We start from the raw sequence: 10,998 nt of genomic DNA on the forward strand, positions 1-10,998 counted from the left end.
GATCGCTTTGCATGGCAGCATTTGAAGTATCGTCCATTTGATTGTTAAACACATGTTTCATAAGGCTTACATTTGATTCGGTAATGTAAACACATCGTTGAAATTCACCCATGCCACATCCACAGTCAAACTTGAGAGACCTCAAATCTACATCGATAATGTACTCGTCATGTCATATCACTAGATTTTCTTTAGTTTAATCCTTGTGTTATTATCAATTATATTATAGCTTTGTCAATATCATTGAATTTTGTGACGTCATATCCCCTGATATAAAAGGAGGGAAAGTATGGAATAACCATGTAATACAAGAAACGATAAATCTTGATAATCGTGCACAATATCTATAATAATGTCTTATAGCACGATTTATCAATTTTTTTAGTCCTCCCGCATGAAATCTTTGTCTGCTCTGTCTGGCTTGCGCTCAGCATGCCGCTGCATGCAGTGCACTGTACCACTACAAGTACTACGATTTTACAGCATGGCTCGCTTCGTTGCCGTATAGGTGAAACAGACCTCATAATAGGTGAAACAGACCTCATAATATCAGTACAATTGCAAACTCCTAGACGATACTGGGTTTGACACATGGCATATTATTATGCATGTCAGTGGCCATGTAAACGATGCAAGCGTGAAAGGTTACTTAAACCAGCCATAAACGAGCCAAAAACGGCATGCGCTGTCATCAAACTTGACCGGAAGTGTCTACGGAAATTACTACGAGCCATTCAAAGTCTCGGTCCAAGGTCAGCTACTGCCAACAATCATAACGACCGAGGACTCTTCGTTGATCTAACATCTCAGCCACCTAGCATCGTTTTTTTCCCCTTGTCATTGGTTTCACCTAGACTGAAAGATTCAGTCGTGTGCGGGCGCTCCTACGGCCCTTTACTACAAAGGGTCGTAAGCCGCAGAGCGCCGGAGCCTTGCCTTGTTCTCAACATCGAGACAGACCCTCCCGTATGTTTGTCAACTTGTTCCTTTCAAGCACCCGGCCCCTTTGCGTCGAGCTTTCCCGTTCGCCGAAATAAAATCGCTCTTCTCAAGAAGCCATCGAAAATCAAATTAAAAATTAAATCAAATTAAATTTATAGACACAATTATTAATGAAATTTGAACCTTTGAATAACATTGTTGAACTCTGTTGAGATCATTTGCAATTGAATGCTGATGATCGTATTGATCAGATACCATGCAGTTTTTCATCATGCTGATGTCGATGCATGAACATTCCGTTTTCTTTCATATGTCTGGCATTTCACCGTGTCGGCAAGGTGATGTTTTAAGTTCGATATAGACGGTAGGGATGCAATTCCTTTTCATTTCCTTCGAAAATACATCGATATCGTCTGCTCATTTTTTGTGTTGAACGTGCGTGTTCAGTGCAGTGCAGTGCAGTGTAGTGTGGAGTGCGTCTTAATGTATAAAGTGTACAGATTTAGGGCCGATCATGCCGGACAAAGCTCACTGGCTTCAAACCAAGTGTTAATTCCTTTTCATTCGTTTTCTACGTATAAAAATTCAATGGCATTGCTAAACATATTAAAAAAATAGCAAAACTGTACCCCCTCCCGGCCCATAATTGACGAAAGCAAACTTTCCACGACATGATGTACTCGGCTTCGCCTCGTACATTATGTCGTGCAAAGTTTGCTATCGTCAATTATGGGCCGGGAGCCTGAGGGGTACATTATTGCTTAAGCATTTTATGTTTTTACGTGTCCCCCTTTCACTACATATTACTGTTAAGCACTTGGTCACTTCTGTTTTACTCCCATAGCTCCCGTCGTCCGGTTCGCAGACGAAAGCAGACATAAACAAGGATAAAATCCCAAGGCTTAAGAGTTTATGACACAGGCAAGCAACAATTGAATAGCTAAACACTGGGTATAATTGACAAAATCCACAAATTTACATATCTCACAAATCAATGCATTATGCCATAAGACTAACAAGGGCGCACTGTCACCTGAAGCGTATTGGACATAAATCCATATTGATTACTAAGAATTTCTTGCCTAAAAGACAAATGCACAGAATGTGGATACATTTCTAAGCACCGACTCTATTTGAATGAATTACTATCGGTATAATCTTGGAAGAATGTCATGTCAATTGCAATGATATCTCTCTTTATACAACGACTTTCTTGTCGAGTCCTGAAGGTAAATTGTTTAACTTTTCAGAATAAGAGCGTCATAAGACACTGTAATAATTAATATGAGTACAATACATAGTATAATTGGTTAATTGCTTGTAGATCACGAAACAACATTGCTGCTAAAATCATTCTATTAACATTTGATATATTGATTCATAAGAAACATAAGCTTAATTATAGTAAGGAATAATGAATTTACTTGGTATTCAGAGTAAATTTCATTTATTGGAGTCATAGTTCCTCATCTGTTTTCAATGATGAATATAACCCAATCAGATATCTTTGAAAGACTTTGAAAAAAACTTCGGTGAAAAGCCGTTATTTGCCATTTTGTTACGCAGTTGTATATGATATTCTTAGAGATGTATCCGATATGATTACTTCTAAAACAACATTAACGAAACGTAACTATTACAACACTTCGAAATAATATAGGGTTATTCACAAAATACGGCCCTGTATGGACGAGGGCTCAGTGAGTGACGTATTGGACGAGCCGAAGGCGAGTCCAATACGTCACTCACTGAGCCCGAGTCCATACAGGGCCGTATTTTGTGTATAACCCTATTATTATACACCTCCCTCCATTAATCGTCCGTATAAACTAATTCTATGGTAAATTTTGAGGGATGCAGCACGCGCGATATGAGTGGAACGTGCGCGATTGTTGCGTTGGCACGAAGCCAATTAATTTTCAGTGCAGTACAAGCAAACTTCGCTGAATGTTTTCAATTTAATTAGTTTTTTAAGATAAAATCAATTGCATTAGACTCTGTTTTGTGTTTAGCGTGTTTTAAACCTTATACTACGAATACATTTTGGTGGAAGTTGTTATTATGTCTATAACTCACCGTAAAATAGTTTGTTTACATCCGATAATCGCTAGGTCAAAGGTCAAACAGGCGCGTCGCGCGTCTCCCGTATTCGGGACTCCGCGTACTATACAAAATACGGAAAGTTATTGGACGGTCAAACTCCCATAGGTTACGGCAGTAGGTGTATAATAATATAGGGTTATTCACAAAATACGACCCTGTATGGACGAGGGCTCAGTGAGTGACGTATTGGACGAGCCGAAGGCGAGTCCAATACGTCACTCACTGAGCCCGAGTCCATACAGGGCCGTATTTTGTGTATAACCCTATTATTATACACCTCCCTCCATTAATCGTCCGTATAAACTAATTCTATGGTAAATTTTGAGGGATGCGGCACGCGCGATATGAGTGGAACGCGCGCGATCTACTGCTCCGTAGTACAAGTCCCTTGCGTTGGCACGAAGCCAATTAATTTTCAGTGCAGTACAAGCAAACTTCGCTGAATGTTTTCAATTTAATTAGTTTTTTAAAATAAAAATCAATTGCATTTAGACTCAGTTTTGTGTTTAGCGTGTTTTAAACCTTATACTTCGAATACATTTTGGTGGAAGTTGTTATTATGTCTATAACTCACCGTTAAATAGTTTGTTTACATCCGATAATCGCTAGGTCAAAGGTCAAACAGGCGCGTCGCGCGTCTCCCGTATTCGGGACTCCGCGTACTATACAAAATACGGAAAGTTATTGGACGGTCAAACTCCCATAGGTTACCAGGTGTATAATAATTAATGATAGAAATATTTATATTTATATTCATATACAATGACCTTAATTCCGGAATTGGTATCTGTAGATAAGCGATGGTCGGGAAAAACATTTCCTTAATACACATATGTAGATGAAAGGGAGAGTCAAGTAAAATTACACAAAAAGTTCAATAAAGTCCAATATCCTCAAGATCTTTCTCATTTGCACATTTAGAAAAGAGTCCCGGATGTTACACAATCTTTTCGCTGTATTATTTCCTTGTAAAACACAATGATTTTATTTAATGTTGTTAAAATTCATTTTCATTTTCATTTTTCAGAGTGACACAACTATGCAATATTGAAGTACAGGCAATCTGCAATCGCTTCCTGTATACCAATATTACGATGATCGTACAAATGTAAATGACTTTGCAGACATCCTAACCCCAGTGATGGTGTTCCATCGAGAAAAGGCACTTTGATTCACAAATTTAAAACTAGATGATGTAATTCTCGAATTATTTGTGTTTGCTTTCTATTTTGAACACGTTAACTTGAACGCAATCTCTCTTCTGACCAGAATATCTTTTCCTGTCAAAACAATGTATTTCACTCTCATTGAACGCCGATTAAAGCCTAATGAACATCTCCAGCCCTGTGATAAGTTTTTATGTTGTTGGTATTGCTGCTGCTGCATGCTTTTGTTTCTTTCTGTTTCTCATTTTCATTTATCAGTCGAACAACCAGCCACTCCGCTGTCACATATTCCTTCAAACGCGAACTTTGAATTTATTGTTAAGTTTTCTTGCTGAGAACCTCGCCGACATTGCAATAGCTAAATATAACAGAAAGCCCTCGCTCGATACGCATCAAAGAAGGCAAATCGTACGACAGATGAAGGATACGGTGGCATTGTCTCATAAAGTATCCCGTAACATCTCTACAGCTTGCAATATAAGACTGTTGCGTAAATAGGACTACAGTGCTGCAGCTATTTTGACATTATCATGGTTTGTTCATTTTGAGAGTGAAAGAAAGCTGTTTTCCTTTGCTATGTAGTCATGTAATGGAGGCGTTATCAGTACAAGTAACCTTGAACTGAAAAGCATCAGAGTTCACGTTCATATGTACTGAGCTATTTTTGTCTGGTTTTATCAGTGAATCATTGTCTGCCTGTAAAACAATCTTAATGCTGTTAAGCGGTGATTTATGGTTTGAAATGAGAACTACCTGTCATTTTGATTTGGGTGACTCACTAATACCATTTCTTGAGGTGCTGACATCCATAATGTTGTACCATATCTTTCGGGTTCTGTGACTCACGTGTAATATGATTTGCCCATGTAAAAGTCTCACATCGGTCTTTGGTAGCGAATATATATTCAGATAGACGTGCCGCAAAGTGAAAAATTTCATCAGTTTCGCAAAGTCATCACAAAACATGTTTTGGAGGCTGATATACCGATTGTCCTCAGGTATCGATGATCTGCCCACAACAATTATTCAAGCTCCCCACTGCCCTCTCCCCACTCTAAAAATCCCAATTGCCCTCTAGATGCCTACCAGGCAACCAAGAACAACGCAAAACCGCGCGAGCAGCTATAGCAGTATACCTTGGAACATTGCTCCCCTCAAAGTTAGGGGCTTAATCTCTCCTCAAGTTCTATCAACCACGGCTCCCCTCCCTCTACGTATTTTCCGGTGCCCAATGAAATGTCTTCCCTTCCCACAGCAAATATCGATATATCCGATATTTCCTCTCCGCCCGTAATTGGTTTTGAAATTTGCCTGCCCGCTGAAAAAAGTCGCACGAACACCTTTTTGCACGAACAGCTTAGTTGGCGGTACCTGCAGATGCATGATACAATATCAAGATTTAGCTGAATTTGATCTAGGTTCAATGTGCCCATATTCATCACGTGCCACATATGGACATAACCTTAGCGATGTTTCAATGTCGAGGTCTGAGATATGTAATCCGTTAATGTTTACGCGACGCGTTCTGCAGTGATAACAGGGTAGATGGTTCACTAACATAAACCTCGCGATAACTATATATAGTCGATTCTCGTCACAAATTACTGCGTTCAAGGTACACAGCAACCGCGAGGTATCAGAACTCAATATCAGTGATTAAGAAATTAATCAGCTCTTGTAGCAAAAACATTTAGGTTTATTAGTTTACGTCGCTTTTTGAAATCGGGAAAGAAAAATCATCGTTAATGACTTAATTGATTACCTTATAATCAGTTTGAAGCTACCGAATGCAGTTAATGACGGTTAAGATGTGGCACCGGGATCTTTTGGGTGGTTGCCATGGATCAGTTACCGACCTTACCCTTGATGTTTTAGTAAAACGCTCGGCACATATTTCCGAAATACAGAGAGACGTCAAAAACCAGTAGCACTATCAGCTCGCGCCCGGTGACGATATCGATATGCAAATTAGTTAGCCGAAAGTTCAAAACCTCAAGGCTTTTTAAATCGTTACATTTGAACAAAATGCTTTCCCAGGGTTTTATTTAGTGGACCCGGCTAGGGCTTGACGTGTTCCTTTTTCGACCGGAATGATTTGATGTTTTGGTTTTTTTTTACTTTGGGCATTACACCCCTGCCCTGCAAAAATCACTGATTTTGAGCGTTTCGGGACCTACATTTTTCTTTATATTCATCTGTTGAGAAAGGCTAGTCCAAAAAACGATACGTCAACATGTAGATACATTGACCATCTTTACTGGTTGTAAAATTCAGTAAAATTCGTTGGCTATGATGAAAGCCTTAGGGATTTTACTGTCGACTACCATCTGTCTGTGAACGAAATTACCAAATTTCTGGTGTTAGGTAGAGCTTCCTTGGTTACTGAGCGCGATGAAAAGTTTGGTCAACGTGGCGAAATCGCAGATGCTCATGCCGAACATACGGACAGCGCTATCTTGATAGAAGTACTCGAAGCCGGGCGACGTTGAACACGCTGACATTGACTATAAGTCAAATATTGAGCGGTATTATTTCACTTGTAAAGGTAAGGAAAGTTTGATGATGTTGATGCTTTAATAAATAAGTATTTTCGATGTGCCCTCTTGGAGTCCGTAACACGTACGTTGAATTTCACATCCGAAATTGCGGAGTGTTTTTACTTCATTTTACCATACAGTCCCCGCTTCTACTGTCTGTGATTTTACTTTTGTGCTGTAGTATGATATAACTCCGTTGCCGCGTTGAGGTCAACTCGGTGACCAGACTTAATATCCGTTGATTATCCGAATCACATGGGGATGGGTGATGTGCCATGGCTGTGACACGTGCTGATGAGCATTGCTATGAGGATGTCTTGGTCGTAAGCGGGGATAAATTGCCGTATATAACCAATACATTATATACTCGATATCGAATTGTAAAGTAAAACATTTGAATCAATCTCAGTTTAGATTTAATTTGCACTCCTACACACATCTTGACATGGAAACATAAATGAGTACACAAGTCAAAGTTTTTATGCACCATTAGCCCTTAGCCCTATTGTAATATGATATATTGCTTTGTTTGTATTCAACATGTTCTAGATCCTAACGTTAATACTTTAAATTGAATCAACCGCAAAAAGACAAAAATTTAAAATTCAGATATAGATATTCTGAGTTATGTGATCTAAAATTAATATTTTGCAAGCACTAATACTACAATGATTTATGCATTATATAATTATGTAAATTTCCACTCATGGAGAGAGATGTACATGAATATTGAGTATTTGAAGGTTTTCAAACAAGGATAGCATACATTGCCTCACCTTCTGATCAACAAAATCAAGAATGTTTTCTGTCATTATTTTGCAGATATATGATGCACACTGGAGTTAACCTTGAAATTTACAGGAGTATCAAAACATTTAGCCGTGGAAACGCAGCTATCTGTTGGCGGGGTAGCGTGCGTCGCTATGAGGGTCATCAAAAGGTTGACCGTTGGATGACCCGCATAGCGACGCACGCTACTCCCCCTCCCCCCCGAGAGTTAGCTGCGTTTCCACAGCTGCAAAACAATTTGCCAAGAAGCTTCAGATCTTGTTCAAACCGGACAGCCTACCAAATGCCCCTTAAGATATTTATGTTGATGCTTTGAAAGACAGACCCTAGGGTCTATGTTTGGAATTATAATTTTGTTTTGTGTAAATGAGCTTTCAAAATGCTCGGTTTGATAAAGAGATCCTGTATTATTTTCTTCTCCAAGAGTTTTGACATCCTTGTATGTATCTTTAGTGAGAAGCAGATTAGAGTACTGCTCTGTGGTCTAGTCTCCAAACTTCCAATATTTGTGTGACCATGTTAATGTTGAGAAAGTTCAAAAGCTTTCTGAAATATATGTGTTAGTGATTACAAACAGTCCTGTATGCATTTTAATCTCCCCTCTCTCTCGCTTCGGCGGAAGGTTTTAGATCTAACTTTTTAAACGGAATAGTTTCAGGAGATTATCTTGTCCCTACCTTTTATATCAATTGCCATTTTATGCACCACTAAACGCCTCAGGGTCCCGTCTTTATTTCAACTTCCACGTTGCAGGTTGAATATTAGAAAATATGCTTTTATCCCGAGGTCTATTACACCATGTAATGACATTTCTGTGGATATTTTTTTACCTGGTACTGCTTTCAAGACGTTTGTGTCCAGATATTTTATTCTTAGGGTCCTTTCTGTGCATATTGTATTTCTGGTTTTTATTTTGTTTGTTGATATTGTACTGTTTGCTTGTCTTGTTTGTTTGTATTTATTTCTCGGAGTCTGTTATTGGGTCTTTGGACCTGTTGACCCGCCAAATAAAAAATAAATAAATAAATAAATAAATAAATAAATAAAAATAATAATTACAAAAGAAAACACTATCCAAATGTATGAGAGGCATGAGTAAGATGTCATTTACAAATGAGTAATATGTTTGTGACAGAGCCTCTTGTTGCTATAAGCTTACTCAAAGTGGTTTTAACTAGTACACTACACACAGGTAAAATAGTTTGAAATGTGCTACTATTATGATGTGAATAAAGCATTCTCCATTCAAAATATTCACCTTTCTCAGTTCTGTATGACCTGAAGTACTTTGTGGAAGTGAGTTTTGTTAATCTCCATTCTTAAACAGGCCACTGTTTTTCTGAAGATAGAATTCTACAGAATGAAAGATTTTGTAAATATTTATGATACAAAACACGAATGATAAGACTAGGTGACAAGCAAACACATTAGCAAATACTATAGAAATAACAAAGAAACTACTTTCACCTTTAGTACGTTTTACTCATAGTTGGCTCGTTCATAAAAGTATTAAAAGACTGAATTTCAGGATTCATAAAAATTGAAATAGAAGGGGAAAATGCATGTGAAAGTAACTTTCAATGGCTATTAGAAAGAGAAAAGACATCTAATGAAATAAAGTGTGAAATGAATCTGAAAATTGACCTCTGGATCATGAAAAATGTAAGTTTTCTGGATAGAGAGAGAGGGGGAGAGAGGGATTTCAAACAATTCTTGTATGCCAGCATGTCAGAGAGTTCATTGCATAGTTCTTGTTTTTTAGTTTCGAAGAAAAACTCATCCTGTCAAAAAGCTGCTACAATGTCTATATATTACAAAAGATCAGTTTATTTTTAGGTGCCCTGGTATGTGCCCGTGATCAGGGAGCTAAAACACATACTAGTGCCAACGTTGGGAAATACTAGTAAAAATGCGTCACAGCAGCACTGTAAATTGACCCCATGCTCATGTAAAATTTTCGTAAATGAAACATCAAAATACATTTTACATAGTTTTTGGCCAAAAATTGAAAGAATACCATGGTATAATCACGAAACAACAGTCGACACAATGGACGGCTCTCTCACGGTGCACCACCAGGTGTAATGGCAGAGTTATGATCCAGATGATCGCGAAGCGGGGGGGGGGGGGGTATCTGCTCTGTGAACCAATGTAAGTACCACAAAGGGGTATGCCATACAATTTTCACTGAAGTCCCATAGCAACGGGTATGGTACGTTGTGAGGCTTCGATGAAGGCGATTTGATTTGTAGAGGGGTTTCCTTTACAGTTTGTCGTAAGTTATTGCGTATCCTGCTCTAGGCCTACCGCCGCCGGTACGGGTCAGGGTAGGGGAGTAATCAGAAATAGGCCATCTGGTTAAACTTAAGTTTTGAGGAAAATCGATACCGTTATCACTCATCCTAACTCTCTAGTCGACTCTGTATCTAGACATTTATCGCTAACCTGTACAACATAGACTTCCACAAAGTACAAACAATGCGTGTCACGATATCGACAACGTAACGCGAGGCGTTCAGAAAAGACAATGGATCAAACATGAGCGATAACGGCAATTTTGGTAAATGGCCCGAAATATGGACAATCAAATCCCGACAAAAGAGTATGAAATTAAATAAGAATTGTATAAACCAATCAGAGCCGAGCCAGCAAGCAGCCGGAACGTAAAATGTGAAGGAGAACATGAAAAAAAAGTTGTGATCATACGAGGTCCCGGTCCCGTTTGGAACGTTTACAGTGGTTGGCATGCAAGCACGCGTTATAAGAACGCCTTTTTTGCGAATGACGTGATGTTTTAGTTCCCGTTGAAACGAGATTATGTAAATTTTATGCTAATATCACTAAGGGCCCAGATCCCGGTGCCCCCCAAATGTCAATCAGCGATAAACACTTATCGTAGTACTTCAGAGGAAGAGAACCATACAACTAATTCGATTAAGATAATGAAAGGCAGAGCAAATATTTTGACTGCTGACATTTCGTTATTTCGTTAAACTTGTTTTTGAATCGCCGAAATAATTAAATATTGAAATTATTTAGCATTTACTTTTCTCTAGTCTTTACCAGAGGCATTTCGACGGATTAAACTTTACTATGTGTACCTTTACTTGTTTATTGTGCGTACATGTATTGTACTGTTTGAGTATGATATTCGGGTTTGTCGCTATGGAAATCATGACGGTGATATAGATAGTGTCTTGAGATAATTACAATCAGAATAGCTGAAACTATCAGATTAGCTGAAACGTGGTTTAGGCTAAAGTAATTAAATTCTTTGTTTTGCGTCCCCACCCGCTTAGGATTTTAAGGTTTTTATGAAAAACACACACAGTGTATTTGAACTGGACTGAATTTTGTGACAATTTTTATTTGCTGCAATCAAATTACATTGTGTTAATTTTCTTGTGTGTGTTTTTCAGCCGCTTAGGCGCGTACCTTTTCCCATTTAGAGTGGACGCAAA

At 38.5% G+C, this 10,998-nt stretch overlaps 1 protein-coding gene across 1 annotated transcript in view; it reads left to right on the forward strand.

The window, feature by feature from the left end:
• Nucleotides 1-10,998, forward strand: part of LOC139125242 (uncharacterized) — a 214,571-nt gene that overhangs the window by 88,181 nt on the left and 115,392 nt on the right. The window lies entirely within an intron of this gene.

This window comes from Ptychodera flava, assembly GCF_041260155.1.
Source record: "Ptychodera flava strain L36383 chromosome 3 unlocalized genomic scaffold, AS_Pfla_20210202 Scaffold_25__1_contigs__length_14229661_pilon, whole genome shotgun sequence".
Taxonomy (NCBI): Eukaryota; Metazoa; Hemichordata; class Enteropneusta; family Ptychoderidae; genus Ptychodera; species Ptychodera flava.